Source organism: Muscardinus avellanarius, assembly GCF_963383645.1.
Source record: "Muscardinus avellanarius genome assembly, chromosome: 8".
Taxonomy (NCBI): domain Eukaryota; kingdom Metazoa; phylum Chordata; class Mammalia; order Rodentia; family Gliridae; genus Muscardinus; species Muscardinus avellanarius.
Window position 1 is genome coordinate 12,227,543 of NC_137794.1, and position 15,842 is coordinate 12,243,384.

Sequence of the window (15,842 nt, forward strand, 5' to 3'; positions counted from 1 at the left end):
TTATTCTGTTTAGTCATGAGTTCAACTTGGGACTTAACCTAGTGAGACGTAATGAACTCTTTCTAGGCTCAAAGTATTATCAAATAAGTGACTGGATTCCCCCACATAGCTCTTAAGGACAGCTGTGGCGAGGGGAGATGCTTCTAGAATGTCCCTGTCCATATTCTGGCTTGCACTTGAGTAAGTGATTTAACCTCTTTGAACCTTGGGCATCCCTCCTGCCGTACAGGAGGCTGGGGGAGGCTGACAAGACACTCTATGGTCCCGGCGTGTGAATGTCCAGAGACTGCAGCTCCTGGCTCAGGACCAGTCCAAACAGTGTCTCCATAATGGCTATCCTAACATCTATTTCATTTCTAATATTCATCTAGTTATATGAATTCCCCAAAAAAGTTGATTTCAATAATAACATGCTCAAGGAAGCAGTGTGTCCAAATCAAAGATAGCAGAAGATTCGTCTTTTAGTCACTTTTTACATAATATATTGAGTGGTTTTTCAAAAGGAAATGTTGAGGATAATTTGTTTGTTTGTTTGTTTGTTTGTTTGTTTGTTTTGGTGGTAGTGGTACCAGAGACTGAACTCAGGGGCATTCTACTTCTGAGCTACACCCCCAGCCATATATTTTTTTCTAACTTTTGAACAGAGTGTCACTAAGTTGTGGAGGCCTCACTAAGTAGCTGAAGCTGGCCACGAACCTGTGATCCTCCTAGCTCAACCTCCTAAATACTGGAATTACAAGCATGTGCCACCACGCCCAGCTGATAATTATTGTTTCTGTTTTAGATTTTATTGAGTTTGTATTTCTTAAATATCGCCTTTAAAATGTTATATCATTTTCATTTCAGAAGAAAATTGTACAGCTGACTCATGTACCATAAAATAATGTCTGAGATTCCTGACAAAACACTCTTAAATATAACAGCTTTTTTTGTGTATTGCTTGAAGTAATCTCTGTTTCTGAAGACAATGTGTGTGTCTCTAAACTAGTATTCTATTAATTCTCTGGATCTTTTTTTTTTTCCTATCAAATGTAGGTCATGGGAATGGTTCTCTAGTTTGTGTTTACATTGCTGCTTGTTCACTTATTTCTTTTTTTAGCATTTTTAAAGATTTTTTTATAGTTTCCCCCCTACTGTTTTGTTTGGCAGAGGCTTCCTAGTGCAAACAGCTAAAAGAAAAGTTCCACAGAAGCAGGGTGCCATATAAAACAGGATCCCACACCTATAATCTAAATGGCCTGGGATGATAAAATACCTACCATTAAAAATACATGTTCTTTACAACTTATCTGGAAAAAGGTTTCCTTAGAGGGACATGTAATGTAAGAACATCTGAAATGAGTCCAGGTAGTCCTTTACTTAGATGGAACACACAATAGCAGTAGGAAGGGGAAACACACACACACACACACACACACACACACACACGCATACACGCACGCACGCACACACACATTTATAAAAATAGATAAGGTTCTTGTAACTTTGAAATGTGGCTGTTAGTTATAAGCTACTTGAATTACTATAAATAAATAGTAATTTTAAAAACAGAAACTCAAATTTTACATTCATCTTTGATTTGCTTATTTGATTTTAAACATTTTTATTCACATGAGTGATTAAAGGGACTGACTTTTATTTAAAAATAAAAATAGACGAAATGTATGCAATAGTGTATTTTTATAGATGTCATATGCAAAGGGTCAGTTGTAAATATTTGCTCCCTGGTTAATTAATTTTCAACTATTGGAATAGATGGGGTCATACATCTTGACAACAGGGGTAGAAGTATATTTTCTATAGAAAAGTAGAAAGAAGTAGACAGTTATGGTGGCTCATGCCTGTAATCTTAGTGTTAGGATTACAGGAGGATTTCAGGTTTGAAAGCAGCCTCAGCAGCATAATAAGACTCTCAGCAACCTAGGGAGACCCTGTTTCAAAACAAAAACCACAAAGATCTGGGGGTCCCTTGGAGCTTGAACACCCCTGGATTCATCCCCCATAACCATCCCCCCACCCACCACACACTCAGAAGAAAGAAACAACCATTTGCATGTATGTCACTGTAACACTCAAAACTAAGGCCTTCATTACATGTTAACCAAGGCAATGTTTAAAATTTTTCCTACTCTCCTTTTAGTGTGTGAACCAGTTAATTTTTTATTGGCAATAAAAGCACATTTACTGAAGTTTCAGATTTAAATTTGCATAGCTGAGCTGCAGGAGGCAGCAGATTCTGTTACTGAATCCTGTCCTCTGGTGTGTCTTTCTGGCTGTGCTTTGTATGCTTTTTGTTTTAAAAAATGTGTGTGTGAGAGGTGTGTGTGTGTGTGTGTGTGTGTGTGTGTGTGTATTTGTCTGCGAATGTAAGAAAGAGTGATAGTAAGAGAGAAAGAAAGAAGGAGAAGAGCCCTCAGATTGTTTTCTTTTAGGCACAGGGAGCTGTCAGGTCAGCTGAACCAGGGAAGTTGGCTCCGGCCATTCTTGCAAAGAGGATCCTGGTGAAACTGACCAACATGGCAATTGCAATTCCTATATTCTGGTGTTCTAAGAGTCCCTTGATCCAGACAGATGAGGGAAGGGGGGCATAAACTGAAAGAATAGTGCAGCTCACAGGCTCTCTCAGTTCTAGGTTGAGCACATGGTTTTCTATTGCACACTAAGATGCTGGCCCAGAGATGAAAGCCGCATTGTGATTCTCCACTGCTCTCCTACTAATACCTGTAGCTCTCGACACATTTCTGTAATAGACATGGATCCATTGAATGACCGCAGTCAGCCTTGGGAGCCGGCCACTTCAAATCACCAAGAAAACCCATTGATGTTTCTTTCTCTTTTCTCCTGAATTGGCAGTTCATGTTCACACACTAATGCTGCTGCCTCGCTGTAAGAAGGCTTATATTAAGAATTTTAGTGGTATATTTTCCCTAAGAAACAGCATCTAAATATGCCTTATTTATTTTTTCAATTTATTTGAGCATACCCAGTATCTTACATAGCAAATAAATGCTGTTTGTTTCATATTTTATTTCAGTGGAGTAATGAAGACACTAAGTTTATCAGTAAATGACTTGAGGTGATTGTTGAGAGTCAATGGGGAAAATTGTGCTATAACAATTAATATCCAGGCAGATAGAATGTTAGCTCTTCAGATTAAAAATAAGCGTACTATCTGCCACTTCATTTTGATTACAGCCCTTTAAGATTACGTCAACTGGTCCAAAGTTCTTTCAGAGTACGCAGTTTGTGATATATTGTATGGGTCTGTGCAAATGTGTGTGCCTGTGTGTGTTCAAGCTGTACAAATGCCACATATCCTTGAAAGCTAATAAAAAAAAATTATCAGGTTCTTCTCATTATCTGCATAACAAATAATTCTCAAATTCAGTGGCTTCAAATAATAAGAACATTTGCTCTTTATGTTTTTGCGGATTAGAAATTCAGGAATGTCTCCGGTAGGGACACTAGAGATGTCTCGGGTACTAATAGATAGTGATGCTCAGGTTTGGAGCCAGAGGTACTGAGTGGCTGGGGCGCTGGGGCAGGCTAGTACCTCTTTTTCTTCATTAGTTTTCAGAGCCTCTCCATGTGCTGGCCCTGCAAGGGCTAATTTTCACTGTGCCCTAACCTGGTCACTTTGCACACCTAAGAATAGCTCAGATCTCCAAAGGTGAACGTTCCAAGAGGCAGGGAAAGTGGCTTGCTTTGGCTAGCCAAGCTTTGCATATTATAAAGCATTGCTTTTCTGTAACTTATTAGGTGAGGCAGTTACAAAGCCCACCCAGTTTCAAAAGGAGGGGACAATGGCCGGGCATGATGGCACACACTTGTAATCTCAGCATTCGAGAGGCTGAGACCTGAGAATCATGGTTTGTGGACAGCCTCAGCTACTTAGTGAGGCCCTTCGCAACTCAGTGAGACCCTGTTTCAAAACTAAAGAGACTAAAAGATATGTCTGGGAGTATAGCTTGGAGTTGCAATGCCACTGGGTTCCATCCTCAGTACCGCAAAAAAAAAAAAAAAAAAAGGAGTAGGCAGGCACATGTGATTGTGGGTGACAGTCTGGAAGGGAAAGTGAGAAAGAAAATATCATTGGGGCCACTTTCTAAGTCTGTCTCACTTATATTTTTAAAAATGGTCTAGCATTTACCCATTTGTATGCATTTTCTTAGTAATAATTTAAAAATAAATACAGTTGAGAGAGAAGCAAATTTTGCATCCTAAACCCCCCTAAATTCCAAAAGATGACATTCTAACATGGTATTGTTATGATTGCTCACCTCACCCATACCCGCCCTTTTATAAAAGTATTTTACCTCCAGTGCGATTTCAGTTGGCTGTTCAAGTGACAGGCTGTTGCCTAGATAACTAAGGAGATGAGTGGGAAGATGATGCATCCACAGCCTCCCTCCATGTTTCTCACTCCCACCTCTGGTTAAGAGGGGCTTATAGGAACAGCCAGTGAAGGAGGGGTCTGGGCAGTTGCCGTCATGACTACTGGTGTCTGAGAGGGAAGAGACCTTCATGGCCACTGGTGTCCCAGAGGGAAGAGACCTTCATGGCCACTGGTGTTCTAGAAGGAAGAGACCTCCATGGCCGCTGGCGTCCCAGAGGGAAGAGATCTTTATAGCCACTGGTATCCCAGAGGGAAGAGACCTTCATGAACACTGGTGTCCCAGAGGGAAGTGACCTTCATGGCCACTGGTGTCCCAGAAGGAAGAGACCTTCATGACCACTGGTGTCCCAGAGGGAAGAGATCTTCATGGGCACTGGTTTTCTAGAAAGAAGAGACCTCCATGGCCGCTGGCATCCCAGGGGGAAGAGATCTTTATGGCCACTGGTATCCCAGAGGGAAGAGACCTTCATGACCACTGGTGTTCCAGAAGGAAGAGACCTCCATGATGGCCGCTAGCGTCCCAGAGGGAAGAGATCTTTATGGCCACTGGTGTCCCAGAAGGAAGAGACCTTCATGACCACTGGTGTCCCAGAAGGAAGAGACCTTCATGACCACTGGTGTCCCAGAGGGAAGAGACCTTCATGAGCACTGGTGTCTCAGAGGGAAGAGACCTTCATGACCACTGGTGTCCCAGAAGGAAGAGACCTTCATGACCACTGGTATCTCAGAGGGAAGCCAGCATTCTCCCACATACACATACCTGTTTCAAAACTTGGTGCTCAAGCTAGAGAGGAAGGACTACAGAAGGGAGAGTCTCTTTCCTGTCAGAAAGAAAGAAGAAAAATCCAGAGAGTAAAAGGGCAAAGAGAAAGCTCACAGCTTCCTTCCTGATGCCCCAAAACTCTACCTTCTATTCTGAGACACTGTGCAAAGACTGGTGCACCAATCACCAGGGGGGGGGGTCCCATATATTCCTGAAACTGTGTCATCCATGTCCCAACACCATCGCAGCATGTTCTGTAACAAATCAAACATGTGGGGCATGTGGTTGTGACTCAGTTCAACTCAGTTCAACGTGTGAAATTAGTTAGGTGGGTAATGCCTGCTTCCCTTTGAAAGAATAAATAGGAGGAGGGCCTATTTGTTCTTTTCAGATCAAAAGCAATGTACTTCAGAAACAGGGTCTCACTAAGTTGTGGGGGATCTCATTAAGTTGCTGAGGCTGGCTGCAAACTCAGATTCTCCTGTCTCAGCCTCTCAAACACTGGGATTACAAGTGTGTGTCACCACATCCAGCTTAGACCAGTACTTTTCAAATGGTTGATTTTTAAAATAAATGTGTTTTGCTAATATTTATAAAGAATTATGCTATTTAGATAATTTTTAAAACTTAGAGGTAACTCTTCTAATTTTAAATACATTGATCTAAAGTTGACTGATCAAATTTCTGGAAAATTTTCTAGAAGTAATATGAAGTACACATGGAGGGTTAGAAAGATATAAATATTAATGTTAAAAGTAATATTACATCTCCCAAATCACATTTTATAATGGATAAGTTTTGTAAATCAAAACCTATGCATTAAAGAGGCATATACATGTAGGGTTTTACTTGTTCTGCATTTGATAAAATAAAAGTGACTAAGTATATTTTTCCTTTTGAGTATAACTATAAATAGAAACTTTTAAATCAGTTGATATTACTGGATTTGAAAAAATTGTATCCAGTCTCATTTATCTTGAACATTCAATTTATGGATCACAGGCCAATAAGAATTGTAACTTTTTAGAATGATAGAATATTATGTAATAGCTCTGGATTTTACATATTTTTCACTTATATGGAAGACATTCTTTTGAAGAATGCTGTTCATTTTTTGTCTTAGAGGAACTTTAATTTGCTTTTTAAAAGCTGATAGGTTATAGCTAAGTACTCTTTGTAATATCAATATGTTGGAGCAAATTCATGCTGATGTCTTTATGACATGAATACTATTTGCTCCAGAATTTGTACTGCTGTGATGTGGGATCCATTGACAAATTTAACAATAATGTTAGTAAAAATGGATGAAGATGTTATAGAATTTTGCTTACAGCATATACTAAGAAATGTGTAAGTAGTCTGAATGTAGTCATTCATCCTCCCCTCTACACACACACACACACACACACACACACACACACACACACGTCTACGTTGCTGGCTTCCTGAGCTTTAGGAGAAAGCATGATATCTGCTATTTAACTTGTGCTTTCTGATGGAGCAATAGAAAATATGAGCCCTATTCTTACTCTTTATGATATGATTTGGCAAAGGATTTCCACATCTCTGCTTTGGATCCTTTCCACTTATTCACTCTCTCATTCATTGCTTTTATTGTGTCTCTATTAAAAAACTGTATGGAGTTCTTTGTTGGACTCAAAAATGGAATAACAGACAGTTGCTAACAATAACCGCAGTGTATACCTAACAAGGCAGTTACGAAGTTAAAGTGAATAATGGGAATAAAATCACTAAAATATTAAAACTCATACAAAAATGTTTTAAAACCAAGTGGCTGTCTATAAAGTAGTTATAATCAAATAAAATCTAGTAAGTAGAATACGTTCAACACTTTATCATCAGGGACTCTGGGCAACCTTTCAAAGGTCTGCTTTCTGCACTATTTACTAAAACAGATCTCCAGATCCATCGCATGGCCAAATCACAAGCCATCACAGCGATGGCTTCCATTTTTATGTTAACAAAATGTTTTGCTGCTGCTTTTTCTTATAACTGGTGTCTGACTTCCAATAAGCTAGTCTCCCCGCTCTCCAACAACCCAGGCCTACCCTTCCTTCTAATCAGTGTAGTTATGAGAGTGCTTAGAGTTGGCTCACAGAGGAAGTACGAAACTAGAAGGGAAACTCCATTAGCAGCCTCTGTAGAATGAGCGCAATTAAAGCCAGTATTTCAAAATTGCTCCTGCTCTCTTGCAAGAGAACTGACAACACGGACAGTGCCATTATCAAACAGCAAGCTGTAATATCTGAGAGGCTGCAGAGTTGAGTAGAAAGAAAATTACATTGGGAGCTTTGAGACTTCTTGCCCTACTTCAGAAAGATGTCGGGAACATGCTTGTTCTGACATGGGAAGACCGGGAGCGTGGTCACCTAAGGCACTGACCTGAACAAGAATAACGAATGCATAATTGTTATGTTTATCTTAGGAAACTGGGAACTGTAATGACTTATTTATCTGTCTAGAACGTTAGTTTCCCAGTTTATAACCCACAAAACTATTTGTGTGTTTGTTTTACAACTTGGAAAAATGAAAATTTGTAGGTCTTGGTGGGTGGATTATGATTATAAATGTCTTTATTCACAGTAAGTGTATGGGTAGCTGCTTGGTTACTCTTGAGAGGCATGAGCATTCCACCCAGTAGAGGGCAGTAAAGAGGGCCTCAGTATACAAAGGCAAAGTCAACTAAAGAATTCCGTACAGGAAATCATACACCAGACCAAATTAGTTTTAAGGCTTCTGGATTTGAGAAGTTTTGTGAGTATGGTGTCAGACCATTTTAACTTTGGCAGCCAAGACAGGGTACTGGGTAGGGGAAAAAAAAAAAAAAACTGGATGTTCAATTTTCCAGAGATTTCCTGTGTTTATTATTGTAAGAGTGTGATTTATTAAAACTGTCTTACTTCTTCAAGCAGACCAAGATTTCCTCTATGCTACTGAGGCTAAGATATATGGGGTCTGTGGAAATAGTCTGTGAATGAGACAGGGTTATAGTACCCAGGCTGCAGTGCTATTCATAGCTGGCCAGAACATTTTCACCCAGGGTTGTCAGGAAGGTTGTCTCTAGTCTCATTTTTTCTCATTGCTGAATTTACCAATGCTACCTTTAAGAGGAATTACTGCTCAAATTGGGTTTTGAGTTATAGGGTCCGAAACCACATTATTTACATTTTTATAGTAATCGATGGCGTGTGTTGAAGAAATTAATGTTCTATATCTGTCTTTCCTGCTGTAGTCCTGCACACAGAAAGTAATATCATCAGTTATGTGTCCTCTGGCCAGTAGAGATTGTAGACAAGTTACTCTGACATTACTTACTTTAAAGAAATAGGGCTGTTCTTCCGGATCATTTTGTTGGTAGAAGGGCAGAAGCAAAGACTTTTTAAAATATATATTTTTAAAAGATTTGGCAAAATTTAAGATTATAGGTATACACATTGAAGCATTTTCTGGCAAAATTTATGATAGTTTATTAAGCAGAGCATTTAGAACTATAGATACACTCAGAAATATGATGGCTTTACCAAGAATACGACACACCTACTGACATCGCTTTTTGTTGGTAACATTTCTGGAGTTGTAAGGAAAAAGGATATAGTAGATACTATAAATCTGCATTTCAGAAAAAGTCTTGGCTATTTTGATGACATTGCTATGAAATATAGGAATGTTACCAAGGCTGATAGTTTCCAAACTCTCATTTTTTAATCTGTGAAACTATTCTCCATCTTGGATAAAACTTTACATTCAACCCTGATGCACAATACATACAAGAACAGATCTATGTAGATCCCTCCAGGTTCTAGGAAGAATCCTGTTAATGCGTTCACCTAGTTATTTTTAATGAGTTTTCAATATATATATATATATATATATATATATATATATATATACTTAAATATACTTATATTAGTGTATTGTAACCATATATCACATTGAGTTTTCATGTGATAAAAGCATCCATGCACACAGCACCTGACATTTCTTTTTAAAAAGAAGCTTCATCCAAATTGCAATCCTTTTAATTCATGAAAGCTGGACTTGCCTTACTGCAGTAGATAAAGTGCCTGGAGTACATTGACTTATTCTCTCTGAACCCCCAACCTCTGTGACCCCCAACCTTGTGGATGTCCAGTACTTTCTGAGAAATTTGCCAACCTCAGATTCCTGAATCCTACAGGAGAATAGAATCAGAATCTGTACAGATGGGTCTAAGAAGTCTGTAGTATTTCAGATAATTTTAATGATGGGTCCAATGTGTGAGGTACTGGGATAGATAGTAAGATAAGCCCCCAAACTGCTTGACTTGAGTTCTTTTTATGAGCTTTGTTCTTAACATTGTGGCACACGGAATCTGATAATAAGAGGAAGCTACAGAAGATAGATAGAAGATACAGCAGACATACAGGCCGAGACAGTCAGACAGGAGTCACAGCTTTTCTCCTTACTAGCGAGGTGGCTTCCTGCTTCCTTACTGTCCCCGAGTTCAGTTCTTTTCCAGAAACCATCTCTGCTATTGGATAGTTCAAAATGTTTAAAAGATAGCACATATAAAGATTTTGGCCTAGCTAGATTTAATCTCTAATTCAGCATAAAGCAAATATGCTTGTATCATCATTATTACTAATAAAGATTCTAGAAGAATTAGTGGAGAAAAAGAATAACAATTCAAAGTAAACGCAAACAACAATAAATGATTGAAGCCCAAAAGGCAACATGTCAGTTATTTATTAAATGACAATCATTTATTAAATGTTCATTTTAGTCAAAGTATTTAAGAAGCTAACAATTTTTGGGGGGTAAAAGAGACATAAATCAATGCAATTTAATAAATGGGCAAACGAACTAAACTGACACTTCTCAAAAAGAGAAATTCAAACGGCCAACAAATATATGAAAACTGATCATCATTCTTAGAAATCAGAGAAATTAAAAGCAAAACTACCCTGAGATTTCATCCCAGTCCAGTTAAAATGATAATCACCAAGAATACAAACAGTAGAGCTGGGCATTGGTGGCACATGCTTGTAATCCCAGTACTTGGGAAGGTGAGACAGAAGATGTCATCTGCAAAAAAAAAAAAAAAAAATGGATAGAACTGCAGAACATTTTAACTGAAATGTTGAATTACAAACTCTCTGGGCTCAGGTGTATAAGTCACTTGAGAAACTTACTGAACATGCAGGTTTCTGTTTCTTTTGGCGGGAATGAGGGTTCTAAGAGATTTCCAGTTTGATTATCAGTAACTCTAAATCTACAGAGAACTTAGATAATACGATGAAGGGCCTTCATTTTTCAGTAATATGAAATTAAAATTAAAATTGTATTAATTTCAGGATGCTGGCTTGGTAACAACTTGCATATTTGGAGGTGCACTAAAAATGTTAAAATAATTGAAAATCATTCTAATCCATTTTATTTGTGTTTCATATGATACATTAAAAAAGACTTAGTTTATATTCTACCACAGGATTCTGAAAAAGCCCCTGCCTTATTTTTCCCAATGTCATAACATTCCACACCTGTCTTAGAGTCTCATATTCTCCAAATAATTCCCCTTTTCCTTCTGTCTCTTAGGTTTTGTATATCTTTGTTTAGTCCCCCTGATTCCATATCCTGATGGATACCTGGCTTGGACCAGCAGAGACAATGTCTATTGATAGGGTAAAGGAAAAAACCCCGCTGACAGTGACAGTCTACGCTGAAGTGGTCATGGGAGCCTTGAAAACCATCCTCTGCTCCAGTTCTCTTTGTTGACTTGTACTTATATAAAAATATCCATATTAGTTGTGTTACTTGAAAACCCTCCTAGTCTGAGGTGGTGGCTACTTCTCCCAAGTGTCAAAGACTATACCTCGACGTACACATAATGAAATACAACAATGAAATCCAAAGGACGAAATGATATTCACGTCTTCATTTGCATCACTATCAGACCTTCCTCAGAGAAGCACTGTACGTAGCAAAGCAATACTTTATACAACTTCCTCTTTTTCTTTTGAAATGTCTCCAGTGCATGGGAGTACAGCCCCTTGTCACCAAAGCGAACCCTGGCCTGTCCCTCACTCTAAACTTCACTACTGTTAGGATTGTTTAGATTCTTGTGGTCACCTCTTCCTCTTTATCCTAATATTTTCCTGTTGTCTCCCTATTTAGTATCCCATCACAGAACATCAGGTTCAGGACTTGCAAAAGATAATATCATTTCAGAAACATTACTATAAAGATAGAATACTTAGCATTTTATCTACATGCACTTTTGACTCTACTCTGTACACTTCCTCCACTTAACTTTTAATATTTTGTCCCATCCCATTTGATCTTGTTAACTTATAAGTTAAAAAAAATAAAACAAAGAGTTTTTTGTGTATCCTAAATGTGTATGAGAGACTTTCACATACAAATTACTTAGCTGGAACTTAGAGACCTAACCAGTGTTGTACATTTGTAATTGCACTTTTTTTTTCTGGATAAAGGAAAAAAATGCTAGTAAGTAAAGTCTAAATAAGCACCAGTTAATTTTCCCTCCAAATACAAAAAGTCCTCTCAATTTTTATGTGCCATAATCTAAATATAAATTCACATTTTTTAAATATCTCATACTATATATATATTCAGTTGTAATATTAAACTTATTCATATAATATTCACTTCATTTCTATATCAAATTCTACTGACATTTCCAGAATATGTCCAGGAAATGGTAAAATATGTTACCAAAAAAATTATGAGGACTTTTTATTTAAATAAAAACTCACAGCAAGGCTGGGTGGGGTTGTACAAACCTGTAATTCCAGTACTTGGAGGTCTGCGACAGAGGGATCTCAGGATCGAGGCCCTACACAACTTAGTGAGATCTTCTTTTAAAATAAAAAATTAAGCTGGACGTGGTGGCGCACGCTTGTAATCCCCACGCTTGGGAGGCGGAGACAGGAGGATCATGCTGGATCGAAGCCAGCCGCGCTGGCTTAAGAGACCCTGTTTCCAAATAAAAATATAAAATAGGTCTGAGAGTGTAGCCCTGAAGTAGAAGAGCTCCCAGAACCCCAGTACCACCAAAAATAAAAAAATTAAAAACTAAATTAAAAAATTAAAAAATAAAATAAGGATGGGAGTGTAGTCCAGGGGTAGAATGACTCTTGAGTTCAATCCCCAGTACAAAAAAGTCACAACAGAATATTAAAAATATGTTAATTTAAACCAGATGTAGAAAAGTTTTGTCAAAATGTCAAAAAGTAATATTACTTTCATTGTTTGAGTAATAGTCAAGCTTTAGACATTAAAATAACATCAAGGTTGAAGTTTAACATAAACTCCCCACGAGAAAAAATTAAAGCAGAGACTTTATATTTTAATTGAAACCTGTTTTCTTTTATTCATTATAATGAAATTTTATAATATTGTAATATCCTAAAGTTCTTTACTTATTTGCCTTTATTAAACAAATTAAGATAGAATTTTCTAAATGGCCTCATTATATGTGACTTTAAAAAAAGTATTGGTATTTTTGGATATTGTTAATGTATTTATCATAATTGAATTAAGATATTTTCAGTGATTATCAAATTCCAGGTATTATTATCATTATTATCTGGAAATTTGGTTACCTTTATCTCTTTTGTAGTTGTATTGATTAAGACATCTACTAAAAATTGTTTCATTATATAAAATTTTTCATATTAATTCAAGATTTTTATTAAATTATGTACTGAAGGAAGTAAGTCCTTACCTTACCAGTCAACAAAGACTGTATTTCTTATAGAGTAAAATGTGTTTTTTGCCTTTTACACTATTTATGATAAGCTGCCATACTTTATCCTAATCTATATCTGGTTGGGGACACACTGTTTATTTCTGCTATCATGGTAATATAAATGTCTCCAATAAATATTTAAGGATACCATGTTTAGTTGGTCTTAAATACTAGTAATTAACATTTTCTAGTAAGACAGTGTTGTATTTTATTTTATTATAATATACTAAAACTGGGGTAATTTTGATTTTCTTTCTGCTTGAAATTATGAATAAGTGCTCTAATTTTGCTATAATTTGTATGTGTATATGTGTGTGTGTGTGTGAGAGAGAGCGAGAGAGAGAGAGAGAGAGAGAGAGAGAGAGGGAGAGAGACAAGATAGAAATCTCACAGTGTCAGACACAAAGGCTAATAAATTCATGGGTATGCAATCAAGAGCTGTGTTAAAATATGAATAAATGTTAAATATTTTAAAAGGAAGCATATAAAACAATGAGGATCACACTTTCAGGTGGAGTCATTTCCTTTTTTCTATTAGCCACCATCCCCTATTATTTTCCTCTTGAGAGCCCTGTTACAGCCCCTGGCATTTCTCAACCACAGAACGTGTCGTGACCTGGATTCTCACACTTATCTGAGAGTGGCCTGCCTCTCATAGACTGGCCTCCGTGTCTCTCTCAGATCATTCTTTCTCTAATGCTGCTTTTATATCGCTCTTCTGAGATTTCAGTACCCTCTCCCCATGCCCTTCTATTGCAGCCACTAGAAAGCAGGGGTCTTTAATGAAACGTGAACCTAAGTCAAAGACACATCTCAGTGTTTGATCCCCACCTTCGTTTATGATCTCATCCCTGGTTATTTACCACTGATCTTCACTAGGCAAATATTGTGCTTCCACTCGGGCACCCATCCTTTCCTTTTTGCTAGGCATATCATTTTTCATAGTTTTTTTTATTTCACAACTATACACTGAATTACCTGAGAACTCAGTGGTGTAAATAGACATCTAGTATGTTCGCTGATTCTGTAGGTGCCCAACTTAAGCAGGACATAGGGGACAGGTTGTCTTTGTCTATCATGCCTAGGGTCTTGGATTCTGGATACAGGAGTTGTCTGATGGCTACTTCCATAGGAAATCTAGGGGGGTAATACTGGCTGTCGGGTGGGGCCTCAGGTTCCACAAGGGCCTCTTCTGGTGGCCTCTGCAGAGCCTCCTTTGGGCTTCCTCGTAGCATGTTGGCTGATTTCTCCATGGTAAATTTCTCCAAAGAGAAAGCCATATGGGAGCTATATACTTTTTTTTAACCTAGCCTTAGGAGTCACATAAATTTATTTGATCTATACACTACTAGTTAGAACAATCACAGCCCACCCAGATTTAAAGAGTTAAATAGAATCCACCTCTTGATAGGCCATTTTTTTTTTGCAATACTAGGGATGGAACCTATATTTTGGCCACTTTTAAATAATATGTAATATGCTCCAGCCAAGGACTTCAGTTCGTATTTCATGCCCTCTTTGAAGTTTTTCTAGACTGTGATAAGACATATCTACTTGTCCCCTTTCTGAACTATTATCATGTGGGCTCTCATTCACAATCATCTGTTTTTTCGCATTGTTAACCCTCCATGTGTATTTGTTTTATCTTCCCAAGTATTCTGCACGTGACTTCAGTGCAAGGACCTCAGTTTCTCACAGGAAAGTAAGATCTGGTTGTGCATTTCCCAGGGTACCTAGAATGGAGTTCTGGACATGGCAGATGCTCAGTAAACATCTGGATTAAAATCAGTTGAGTTTAGAATGAAGTAAGAATGTTGGCTTTTATGCATCATAAATGAATATGGAAGCTAGTCTTTGTCAAGGATGCAGTGCTGGAGTGGGGGGATGGTGGATATGCTAACGTGGAAATAAGTGAGGAAAAATAACACTAGGCACAAATAAATGTATTTGGATTGCCTGAAAAGCAAGCTTAAATATCAGTGATGCATAATGATAGTCAGAGGTGCTGGTTTACATCTTAAACACTTAATTCTAAATTTAAAGTGATTTAAAATTAATTTAATTAACTCAAATTATAATAATTCAAAATATTTACGTCTCCTAGCGCTCAATGCAGAGTTGAGAAGACTCATTAACCTGAGTAAATATTGTGATAGTTTATATCTTTTAAGAATGTGTACACATATTAATAAAAAACGTTAATGTTTTAGTTTGTTTTTAAAAACTCAAAATAATACATGCTCATCATAACAATCCAATATGTATAGAAACAAAACAGTAGTCTTCCTTCTTCCGTTCCCATGTTGAGGACACCAATTTTGTTTTGTTGTGTGTTCGCACCCTTCTTTTGCATACATTCCATCATTTCTATTTCATGTGTATATAGTCTACACATATATGTTGTTCATGCCATACTTGTTCTTCTTAATTATTGAAACATCATGATTCTAGTCATGGTCATTTTTCTTTTCTTTTCTTTTCTTTTCTTTTTTTTTTTTTTGGTGGTAATGGGGGTGGAACCCAGAGGCTTTCTACTTCTGGGCTATACTCCCAGACCCATTTTATATTTTATTTGGAAACAGGGTCTCACTAAGTAGCTGAGGCTGGCTTCGAACCTGCGTGATCCTCCTGTCTCAGCCTCTCAAGCGCGGGGATTACAAGCGTGGGCCACCAAGCCCGGTTAATCATGGTAATTTTTCTATACAATGATTATGGGATCTAATGATCAGTTGTCGCTTGAAAAGTAATTTATAAATTTTGTGTATTTGATATTTTAATTTAGTTTGTTAATAGATTCAGAGAAAACATCGATAAGGTGGATTAACTTTTTGGTCTGAGTTTTTCTCTGCTGTATTTGTTTATTTTGCCTGTCAGAAGATAAGAATCCCATGATAGTAATGCATAAAACATTT

At 37.5% G+C, this 15,842-nt stretch overlaps 1 protein-coding gene across 6 annotated transcripts in view; it reads left to right on the top strand.

Moving 5' to 3' along the window:
- Positions 1–15,842, top strand: part of HMGCLL1 (3-hydroxy-3-methylglutaryl-CoA lyase like 1) — a gene marked incomplete at both ends in the record, with an annotated part of 131,796 nt that overhangs the window by 39,341 nt on the left and 76,613 nt on the right. The gene's annotated exons all lie outside the window — the stretch shown is intronic.